A 12,547-nucleotide genomic window follows, 5' to 3' on the forward strand; every position below is an offset into this window, starting at 1 on the left:
GTTTATTGATCAACCACTGATGTTTTTGATAGATTCCATGCAGTGTTTCTCAACCTGGGGTCCAACAAACTCTGTGCTCCACATAAGGATGGCCAGATCTTCTAAGTAGATATCCAAGAATATCCTTGGACCGGCAATGTTTTGCTATCAAAACAGTCTGATGGAGAAAGGAAACCTGTTTTATTCTTTGGACTGCAAAAGCCGTGAAGAAAAACAAGTCAGTTTAATTAAATTTTTGTCGACGCTTCAAGGTTTGTAAGGATCTAGTAATTTGTGCATATTCCAGGACGGAAAGCGAAATGAAGAGCTGTGTGCATGTGCTCTCTTTATGTCTCGTCAGTAATGCATACATGACAACTACATATTAATCACTCATCACACATCTGGTGTTTCACGTTTTTTTGCTGTTTGTGCCGCTGTTTTTGTGATTTTTATTTCGTTTAGGAACACAAAACTGTCATGCTGATATGCTTAACATCTGTGTTTATTGATTAATGCCTATAGTATGAAGCATACAGACTTTATGAACAAGAAAAGGTTGCATTTATAAAGCGACTCTCTCATCAAGGTGACTTTAATTTAATTTACTTATTTTTTATTGTTTAGTCTACCTGGCTACACATGGGAATGTTTTTTTTTTTTCACCCAATGTCTCGTATCTCATTCCCAGTAGCAAATGCCCATATAATATATGCAGTATAAAAATCAGACTGGGAATCTAGGCGCAAGATTTTTCTTGGTCCATGACAAAAAAAAATATTGTTTGGTTTGTTCTTAAAAATGTTTTTATTTCGAATACCTCATTTTAGTGATTACAAATAGACTTATGGAATAATAATTATTAATATTATTATTGTTGTTGTTGTTTTATTGCACCTTTGTAGAGTCCAGGGTCATTTCACAAAGCATTATGTTAATAATGGTTTATCTTAGCTATTTTATTTGTTTTATATTAAGTTTGTATCTGTAAAGAAGATATTTAAACCAGAGAATATTTGATTAAACCAATAAATCAGATTATTTAAATGGTTTTCAGGATGAACCTATTGGTCAGAGGGTTTTGATGGTCTGTATTGACTTCATACAGTACATGTTGATGTTGTCTATTTAATGTGTAAAACTCATCTTGTATGAATAAAACCCTATACATTGTCCAGTGTAAAATAAAATAAAAGAACAACTACCTTATGCATCATCTATAGATTGATTTAACATAGATTGCTGGATATGTCGCAATAGTAAAGCAGTTTGAGCACAAATGCACATCATATAATCTTTTTAGAGAAATACGAATAAATCTTGTTTATGTAATTAAGAGAAGCTTCTCTTCCCTGACAATTTTGAACTCCCATTTCCTTTATCCAAATCTATGTGATTTACAAATTATGACAATTTCTACTCCTGCTCAAAGTTTGATTGGTTTTTAAATGAGCACTTGAGATTGAAGTTATCATATGCACACATAATGAACTAAAACAAACCTTTGCACAAGCCAATCTTTCCTGTGTTTGACAGAAAGCCACAGACTCTTTTTTTTTTTTTTTTTTTTTTTTTTTTTGTAGTTGCACCATTGCTGTAACATCAACAATTGCACAATGGGGCACTCTTGTTGAATGGAAACAATTTAAGACACTGTAAAATTTCAAAGTGCATTATTTCTCCTTTTTTAGAAACAACTATACAGAAGACAACACAATCCGACTGCACGATCCAAAGCTTGTTTACGGGTAAGATTCCAGGAATCCAGCTTATATGATCGAAACATAATGACGCTTTTATCTCTGGGCCTTTTGTCTGTTGTGCAGGGATATACGCCGGATTCACCAGAGAGGTGGTCTTGTAAACATCCCGCGGTTCTGTGCTTTTGTGCTCTGGGTGTATTTCTCCTTTCAGTGTGTGCTTCAAATGTGCAGTGAAAATTACAGTTATGTACTTTGTTAATGACTTTGGCTCTAAGTCAGTTGAATGGATGAGGGGAGGTTAGAAAAATGGGTCAAATGTCCAGTTGAATGTGCATTTCCTCAATGGTGCTTTCAACACACTCTACTATTTTACATTTTTGGTCGGTGAAGTAAAGAAGTAAAGAACACAGTAAAGAACTTACCTGAATCAGTAGAAAGGAGCAACAACTGGCTGTGGTTGAGACGGACCTCAGAAGCAGGAGGGATGTAAAGGTCAGTAAGCTGGGCTGAGTTGAGTAGGGGATGGAGGGCGTGACTTTGGGACGCCAGAGTCACTGTTGAGCCCTCCTGAGGTGTTGTGGGCCAGTCGGCGAAACACTGAGGATGGAAAATGGCCACTTGATGACCCTAGAGATGTCCCCTACTCGGCTCAATCCAGACGGTTGTCGTGGTGGTCCACTAGGGAGACCACACTGTAGTTGCAGCCGTCGTGTGAGCTGATCTGCCAAGTACACTGCAGCTGTTAACGCCAGACAGAAGGAGATTCACACCACCATTTGGAAGGAAGAGTAAATGGACAGGGAAGCTTACAGTAGTTTACAGTACGTCTTAGTTTGTGCTCATCTTGGCAAAAGCCTAGAACGAATCAGCATTAAGTTGTGACATCCACTCGTGTGTGATGGAAATCATAATCATCTCATTCACCTTTATTTAAGATCATATTTTGCTATCATTAAGTTCAGTTTTACATTCACAGCACTTAATCCATTCTTGTATTTTTTAATAAAGCAGCTGTCACTTTTGAAAAAAGGCTTGATATTTGTTCTGAAATCAGAATTATCAACAGTCTGTCACAGTCTTCGTCTGCACCATTCTGTCTTCGTCATCTTCACTACACTTCCCAGCATCCTCTTGTCTCCACACCTGAACTCACTCCCTCAATCATCCACCTGTTCATCGGCCTGATCATCTGTCACCTGTCGTCACCTTGTTAGTGTTCATTTTGTATCTGTATTTAGTTCTCTCTGTTTCAGTTCTTGATTATGTTTCATGGATAGTGTGTGTAATCTTCTGCCAGTCTTCCTTGTACCTGTTTGGAGTTTTTGAGTAAATGTTTTGTATTGGAGCTTTGCATCAGCCTCAGCCTGTCTTCATTCCACACTACTCTGTGACAGAAGAACTGATCAAACATGGATTTCCCTGCAATAAGACTTGCCTTGAGCAGGGAAACAGCTCTCTTGAGGTTTTGTGGAGTGGGTGCTGGTATCCTGCGGATCATCCTTCACTGTTGACGACGCCAGCCCCACTCCAACGCCAGAGACCGCCCAGCCAGAGTCTCGTCCCGCTGAGACCGCCCAGCCAGAGTCTTCACCGCCGTGGCCGCCTGAAGGGTCTTCACCATCCTGGCAACGCCCTTAGCCTGCTCCGCCATGTCCACGTCCTGCTCCACCCTGGCCATGCCCTCAGCCTGCTCCGTCACATCCACGTCCTGCTCTGCCCTGGTCACGCCCTCAGCCTGCTCCGCCACGCCCACGTCCCTACGACCATCAAGACTCCGATGTTCTGTACTTGTCTTGACATGGCTGATGTGTGCTTCCTCTTTCTAAAAAACAACAACAACATGCATTTCATTACCAAACATTACTTAGCCAATTTAGTTTTTATTTACCTATTCTACCTCCCATGTGTCATTTTTGACAGTAGCAGATTCACCCACCACCGACAGATATGGGCCATATCATTCTGAAAAGCAAAAGAAATTTGGAAATGGAAATAAAAATTCACACATACACACTCTGGGGAAATCAGAAAGTTAATTTACATATTGTAAAGAGGGGTATTAAACATCGCTTTGGCAATCACAAGTATAGATCAAATTATTTACTTGTCAATGCCTGAAAAAGAAAATCTATTTTCATTGGGATCAGCCGGAAAGTCTTTTGATGACAATTATGGATGTTGGGTTATCCTTAAAATAAATGCTGTGGGGAAACAAAAAACACCGTAATTACTTACCATTAGCATGAATACTCCAGAGTCCACATATCTAAGATTTTATATCTAAGAACATAAGATTTCGGGAAATAATTGGCTTCTTACCTGCCATAATTGTTTGGCAGTTACACAAGAGGTGTAGAAGGGTGTACAGATTTTTGGCTGAACCCCTACTGTATTTTTCCCTGAATTTCCACAGCTGAAAAACATGCAAGTTTCACATTTGAGGGAATTAATCATAGTTATTCAGATCCCCCCCCCCCCTTCTTTAAATTAAATTTCACGTAAATTTTGACGTCACGTGACATCTTCCATTCGCATATTTTTTTCTTTCTGTCGTGTAGTTCTCACGTTTGAAAGGGTATGCACTATTAATGTATTCTACCCAACACAACAACATTTTTCTTCTCGGAATTAAAAGTATAACATTACAAAACAGCGAACACATAATGTCTCCTAATCTGTAAGCACTAAAGTGGTGCTAACCTATGGCACTGAAGTTACAAAAGTTTCTTGCCGTTGCTAAGCAACGGAACTAGGTCAAGTATTAAAAAGGTTGTGGTTAACACGGTTAACGTGGTTTAACGTCTATGTAATACGTTGTTTTAGCGTACCTTAAAGGAGGAGCTGGGGGACGCCGGAAAAATAGACATTTTACTCATTAGGCTACTTCATTAAAAACATGACATTTAGACGTTTTTTCGGCGTGGATCAAGGCAAGTATTCCTTTTCACCTTGAAAATAATAATTGTTCTTTGAATTTTAAATAATAGAACATTTCTCAGTGATCGTCAATAAAACAAAATTCCATTTTTCTCAGTTTAATGAAAACCAATAGGTCGTTATGGCAGAGGCGATTGCGTGTATAGATCAACATCCGGGTATCTCTCCACTGGAACGTGATAACGCAAACGTGTAAGTTTCACGTTTGAGGGGGTTAAACCGTGACATCTATACGTTTTCCAAAGTGGACCAACGTGTTTATTTCACGTCTTGTCGTGATACTGGGTTGGTGAGTGAAGCAATTTCACTGATTTCCAAAATGATGCCTGACATTCCACCACAGAAGTACCACCCCCCCCCCAAAAAAAAAAAAACAGAAGTAGATCTGCAAGGTCAAACCGCCATAATCTCACAGTCGACTTCCACTGAATCAAACGTGCGATGCTGAATGCAAGGAGGATCATTTAAGAGGAAACGAAACTAGTCGTAATCCCATGTATTAATACTGGCGTTTACATCTAAAAGTATACTGAACCATGGGGAATCCACACTCCGTGAGCACCATTTCCTTTGACTTTTAAAACAAGTGAGAGCCAGCCGCTCGAATGACAGAAAGACGGCTGGTTATATAAGGGGGTGGGGGAGAGATACCGGATTATCGTTCCCCTGTTTCTGCTCGGAGACATGAGAGAGTTAGGGGTGATTATACCCACACAGTCAACTGAATAATACCCAGATTAGACACACTAACCAGGCCTCATCTCCACGCAAACCATCTGCCTTTGCCTCCCGACAGACACACACACACTCGCGCTTTAGCGCCCTGGATGTTAAACACACCACTTTGGAACAGATGCCAGTATACGGCACAAGCTTATAAATCCACGCGCCAGGAAAAGAGACATACAGACAACAGAGCCATGTTTACAGAGCTCACAGTTGTGCTAAATTCTCTCTTTTTGTCTTTTGCTGATGCACATAGAAAAGATTTCTCTGACAGTTTAAGTAGGAAAATTGTCAGTTTTATGAGTGGATAATTGGGAAAAGTTTCCTCTACCCTACATTTCAAAACTTAAGAAACTAAAAACCCCCTGTAGTCAATAATTTCACCTTAAAAATCTGTATGCCTCAAAAATAGTTTGAATGTATTGTTGCTTCATTTAGTATACATTGATACATTGAGTCCCCGCCTCCACTCAATCACACGAGCACAGACCTATACTTGGTCAGTTTTACTGTATAGTAAACACTGCACAATGGCAAGAGGAAATACTGGTTTAATTCAGTATGTTTGAACCAGAAACTAATTCAGAAGAAGAAGAAGTGGAAGAGTGATACAATGCCAGATACATAAGCAATGGATTTGATTGGCCTCTTGCTTGGCTACATTATCAAACAGTTAATAATGTTCAAAGTTTTATTGCCATTTGCATGTTTCAGTACAGTTTCAGTGCATTGGATTTATTAATAATGTGTTGCTAATGTTACACAAACCATGTTCCTGTACGCCATCTCAGAGTCAGACAGCTGCCTTCTAAAAAGCAGCATCATTAGATATGCTAAAGGCATATAGTTTGCATAACATTGTAATATACATCATATACATAATTAACATGCTATATTGCTAGATGTACACAATTTTTCATATCAACCAACCCGATCTCACAGGAATTCATACGAATTTTACGAGGTGGCTAATTCGTAACAATTTGTACGACCTCACTCGTACGAATTAGTACGATTTAGCTAAATCGTGCATATTTTACGAATTAGCCAATTCGTATGAATTCGTACGAATGACCTACCCCTGACCCCGCCCCTAAACATAACCGTCACGTGGGTTTAGACAAATCGTACAAATTTGTACGAGTGAGGTCGTATGAATTAGTACGAATTAGCCACTTTTGAATCACTCGTACGAATTCGTACGAATTGGTCGTGAGATAGTTTAAGGGGGCCCTAAAAAGGCGAATATTGACGTATGGTCAAAAGACGTCCCAAAACGTCAGTTATATGACGTCTTGGGATGAGACCGGGTTGGTTTGTGACGTAAGAAACTGGCGATTTCAAACAGCGTCACTGATCAAACTTTGCTTCACTGCAGTTTTAAGGATGTTGACTTACTAAAAACACTCCAAAGCATATAAAAACTTGCTTTTCACCAGACAGGTGGTCTGTAAGACAATTAAGAAGTTAATGCAAATAGATTTGTATAATTACTTTACGATTGTTAGAGGAGGCAAAGTAACGAAAGACTTTGGCTGCATTACAATGATTTCATAATTCAGAGTATGAATAGGCCAAATGTGTATGTGGAAGGAATTGAATATTGAAAATATAACATTTAAACCTTCTCAAATTAACAAAATTTAACAAAAATTAAAGAAAATCTGACAATTGGTCTCATTCACTAAACGTGAGTATGCACAATAAACACGTGAGTCAAACACAAATAGTTTATTGTGTTTGAACTGGTTTTGAGAGAGGCACACTTGTCTAATTTTGCATCCAAAAAATACTTTCAAACAAAGCCACAGAAAAATCAACTGTTGCAAATCTCAGAGCAAGCACGGTTCCTGAAAAAAAAAAATCGATGTTTTGAACGAATCGTTTGACTCAATGATTTAACGACTCACTCATATAGACAATCAGTTGTTTAGTTCCTGAAAGAATTGGTGTTTAAATTAATTGGCTGCATTAATGATTCAATGACTAGCTCATTAAACAGCCAAATGCCAGAAACCTACCTGACGTCTCAAGAGTAAACAAACATAAACTCTATGCATAAGATAAGACAATAAATTAAAATCAGATCACAGAGAAAATAATAAGTGCACCTCTTAGAAATAAAGAGTTCACTGGATTACGGCACGCTTGAGGCTATTTAAGAGTTTGTTATTTTGTAGTTCTTTGTTTTGCACTGATTGTTGAAACTAAACTTGTCTGATAGCTTGGAGCAATGTTCCAGCTTGTAAATAACTTCAGCTATCGAAAGCGATCCTCTTTGAATCAATAAAATACTGCTCTAAATGAGACTCCATTGAGTCCTAAAATCACCAAAGCAAAGTACATGGTAATTCCCCAATCCAGGCATAATCATATTTGCATTAGACTAAATTGTTTTATGCTTATTTTATCACTAACTACCATGCGAACAGGCAGCGGTGCTGCACACAAGGAGTGTCTAATAAAGCCTCCTGTTCTATTTACATATCCACTTGTTTGTTCAGGAAAAATTTCATTTTTCAGAACTGGAAATTGGGAATAGCAACCCACTTAGATTCACACAGCAGCTGTCCTGACTTGCTCTTCACGGCTGAGTTTGGGTTCCAGATTCATTCTGCAAAACATAACTGCATGGCAATGATTTAGAGTCTGACACCAATTTCCTATTTTTCCTCCTAAATCTGCCTGTTTACTCAGCCTATCTATAAATAAGTGGCAGGTTATTAGTGTCACTCAGATTTCCTACAAGTTTCTGTTAACCACAAAGGCTGTAAGCGCAAAGAACATGAGAGTCAAGATCTCTCTTTGCCTCCGTTCCAAAAATTTTTGGAACAACAACTAAATTGCCTTGCTTTGTACTGCCTATGGGCTAAGGCTCTCATTTTGGACACAATACATAGGCAGAAATTCACATGAAGTCCACAGAGGACTCTATTGATTTCAATATGGATAGCATGTTACCAAGCTAACAATGTGATACTCTAATAACAATAAGCATAAAATACAGTGATGCACATAAATTTAATGAATGAGTTTATGTCTTTATTAATTAACTTATGTGTATTCATATTCAAATCTTAATTAATCACAATCAAAATTTCTCTTGCTCTGTCCACCTTTTTTAATTAGCTTGTCATGGTGCATTGTGGGATTGCTTTCTCAGTTAATACATTTGAAACAGCCTTACCATGGGTTTGGGACATATCACTAGGGTTTGGAACATACTTTTTTTATTTTATTTTGGGATCACAGCCCATGTTCGAATGCCCCGAACAAAAACCAAATGTGCCATTACATCATTTGTGCCGAGGAGCATTCAGTTACTGAACAGATCGGACACAGGCACATCGACATTTTTTTTGAATAGTGTATTTTATTATTTATTGATTAATTTCAACTATTGGACTGATGATGTTGCATGTTAGACCACGATAGCGTTCTTGTTATTGTGTGTTTTAGTTTTTTGTATCCTCTATGTCCACATTGCTTTTGGATATTTGGGGGTTTCACTGTTATGTGCTGATGTTCAATGTCGCTCTCTTGAGTGCAAAACAAATTCCCCTCAGGTCAATAAAGGTTTTATTCATTCATGTTCTCTGTTCTTGAGTTTAAGTCTTCTGCAGATAGCAGTCTTTCTCATTAAACTGATCTCCTGCAGTGCTGGAGATCCATGTGCCAGTGTGATTCAGCTTGAGTTTAATCATCCCTATTACCCAGTGCATTTCCTCAGTATCTAGAATTTGTGCTTATAAACAATTAATGATTATACTGAAAAAAAATGTGGTGGAGCCAACCATTGGGGTTTATGGGATAAAATGCTTTAATGTGAAAAAAAGACTCCAACAGATGCTTGAGGGGAGATTAAAAGGCATGGCACTGTTGCAGAACACAGCGAAACCATAATTCCGCTTATATGTAAGAGCTGCCTTATGTTCTCCATTTATTAGCTTCTCGAGACTGAAATATAGAGCACAGTTCAGACATATCTCATCTACGCTTCCAGTTTTTCCACATTTTCTTTGAATACACCACTTGCCAAACTGTCTCAATTCAGATTCTGTATATGGTACTTTGTAGTGGGAATGAAGAAAAATACCCTGAGGATATTTTCGACAGACTTAGATCAATTACACATGCTTTCCATCCAGTATTAGTGAAGTCATTAAAAAATAGGGAAATTATATTCTTGTGCTATTTCAAATTGCCATGCCTGTCAGTCATAGTCTAAAATATTCATAATTAAAGTAAGAGTAGAGTATGATTTGACCTAAAGATGGCAACTGCTCAGCTTGTGCAGGAAGAAGACAATCTGGAGGCTGCCAATTTTCTTATGGAGCATTTGTCATGTGACTTATGACTGTTAAAGACAGATAAAAACATTTTCTGACAAAAATTATTTTGTCAGAAAGCATGATTGCTTGTGATTTGAATGGCTGTGAGAAAGTTATTTGCCATCATAACTGTGTAATTCCATTATCTACCAGCAGGGTGATTTGACTCTACGACCTCTCAGCGCCAGAAATCAGCAACTTCCCCAAAGTCCATATTTAGAGAGCCTCTTCTCATTATTGATATGAGGAAAATAGCAAAATCTCAAAAACTTCTCCCCCAACTCATGTTTAAATAACTTATTTCAAATCAGCAACATAATCTGACAAGTCTGTTACACTAAAGAGACAATTAAAAGTTTTTTTAAAGAGCAAAGTATTCATACATGCATCGAAATATGGATACAGACACTTACCAGTAGTCAACTAAAGAGACATCTTTGCCTATGGTCTTCAAACCCACTTGATTACCTGTTAAATACAGGAAACACAACATATAATTAGACAAGGGCTGCATCCTGAATCAAATTCTTCCTTACTATAGGCTGTGTGTGACACCAATAGGCCCTTCCAATTCACAGTGATCGTAAAAGCACAGGCAAAAAGTTCCAAGATGACCTACTTCCAGTGAGATTCTGAAGTGTGCATACGATGGACACTTTGCTATCCCATGAGGCCACTGGAGAGGATTTGTGAATGGCAGTGAAGCGAATACAGGGCAACACAGTCTCACAGAAATTCGTAACTATGTTTCAGCGTATGGCATGGTTATGTTTGGGGGTGAGTTTCAAGATGACGACACGCTGACTGTTGCAAGACAGCGGGCTCACATGTCTGGAGTGGTCGAATGTGGCATCTACGCATACATGCTATGGTGAAGAACACAAGAGATTACCTGATGGATGTAAGACATGACAGGTCAAATGGCAACATGTCCGAATTACATTTATACTACACACATTCATATTAGAAAATAAGAGATTGGGACAGACCCACTGGTGATGGGAAGAGTGTTTCAGATACAGTATTCAATGTATTCCAATGGGATTATTTTGTTTTTTGGGCAGCTTCAACCCAAGCTCATCAGAAAATGTAACTATTATACCAGATGGCTATTTCGTATGAATTTGTAGGATTTGATTTGTTTGGAAATGTACGAATTAAAAAAAAAAGAGGTCCACCCTGAACCTCAACAGCAAACCTGCCAGAATGCCGCACACTGAAACATAAAGTACTTACGAATTACCCTGAGACTGTGTTGGCAACTTGGCATCTGTATAGTCATTTAAATGCCTTTGGTACAGTGAATAACATTAATTGAATGCTAAAGCAGTTTCACATATTCATATAAAACACCCATACTCTACACAATTTTCTGGCTTCCCAAGGTGTTCTGGATGTTTTCATGCACTCAACATGGGGAAGTAAAGTATGGTTGGATATTTTAAAATCAATGAAACTGAGAGAAATCGAATTCCATGATGCTGAAAGCATGCAGCGTTTGTTGTTGTTGCTGACATTAGTTGCAGAGGCAGCTCTTGAGAGCCAATTAGAAACATTATTACAAAATATTAAAGTGACCTTAGTGGGGTCGAATCACATAACCTTTGCAGGTGGGGGTCAGAATTGATCTGGTGGGAGAATTAAAAGGTTAAGATTTTATGATTCATGAAATGACTTTGGTACTGTTCATCATTATAGCAGTCATGTCAAGTATTTTTCAACTGCTCCTCAGTTCACTGTCAATGGTATAAAATAAATAAAAAAATAAATAATTCATTACCCAACTGAACATGCCTTGAGCAATCAGTGCTTTTGTATTGAGTTTTAAAAATGTCAGTATATATGTATATAACATTGAGTAGTTTGACTTTTTTTCCTTAACATTTCATAAAAAAAAAAAAAAAACTATTTCTTAAATCATTTTTAATCAATAAGCAAATCAAATTAGAGAGGAAATGCACCCGGTGCTGCTGTTGCTACAGTTACGAATGTATCCACATGTATGGACTATAAGTAAAAACGTGCTGTGATTCGCTTTGTTAAATTTTCTGCTTATCTAATCATAACTGTAACTTATTTTTAGTGCTATTCATTTTAAAATGTGCACACAATGTTATATTTTAACAGACACTATTCATCAACTGTTCAATAACTGTTAGATAGTTCATTCTTTTTTTTTAATTCAGAATAACTGAATTGATTTATTAGATATAGTATGCAGTTACTTAAAAAGGTATGGTTTATTTTCCACTGTTTTCATGTACCCTGTGAATAAATGCATTTGAACCATTTACTTTACACTTTCACACAATATCAATATACCTATTTTAGGGGTCTTTGAAAAACATTAATTCAAAAAGTAAATCAGCCAATGTTTAAAGGGATAAACAATCAGGAAGCTTGTTTCTGCCACTCTCACAATTCTGACTTTTGTTCTTACAATTGCATGATACAAACTCACAAAAAAAGTCAGATTTGCGAGATATAGGCTAGACTTGCAAGTCTTTTTTCCTCAGAATTGGAATTTTGTACTCATAAATTTTGTATCTTATAATTCTGAGACAAGTCAGAGTTGCAAGAAAAAAGTCAGAATTGCAAGATATAAACTCACAAATGTGAGAATAGCCATTAGCTTGTGTACTTAGGCAAAATCCTGAAATTAAAGGCTTTCTAATTCCGGGTAATTCAGGCAGAGACCCCAAGGTTTCACTTTATATGGATGACCTTATAGACTCTAATAATTCTATAAAGAAAACAAAAGTCTATTAAACAGGGTAGTGAATTATTCTTTGAGTATATTTACATCAATGTGGAAAAGGACTTTCATCCAATATATATATAAAAAAAGGATTAAATCAAACTTATTAAGCC

At 37.5% G+C, this 12,547-nt stretch overlaps 1 long non-coding RNA gene across 1 annotated transcript in view; it reads right to left on the reverse strand.

Moving 5' to 3' along the window:
* Positions 1-38: 38 nt before the first annotated feature.
* LOC148969385 (uncharacterized) overlaps positions 39-12,547 on the reverse strand; it is a 109,337-nt gene continuing 96,828 nt past the window's right edge. The window contains exons 5-6 of the long non-coding RNA XR_016149484.1: positions 10,090-10,144; positions 39-3,504 (exon numbers count right to left, since the gene is read on the reverse strand). This is a non-coding gene — a long non-coding RNA (uncharacterized LOC148969385). The remainder of the gene's footprint in view (positions 3,505-10,089; positions 10,145-12,547) is intronic.

Source organism: Pimephales promelas, chromosome 23 (assembly GCF_988280905.1).
Source record: "Pimephales promelas chromosome 23, fPimPro1.hap1.1, whole genome shotgun sequence".
In the NCBI taxonomy this organism is placed as follows: Eukaryota; Metazoa; Chordata; class Actinopteri; order Cypriniformes; family Leuciscidae; genus Pimephales; species Pimephales promelas.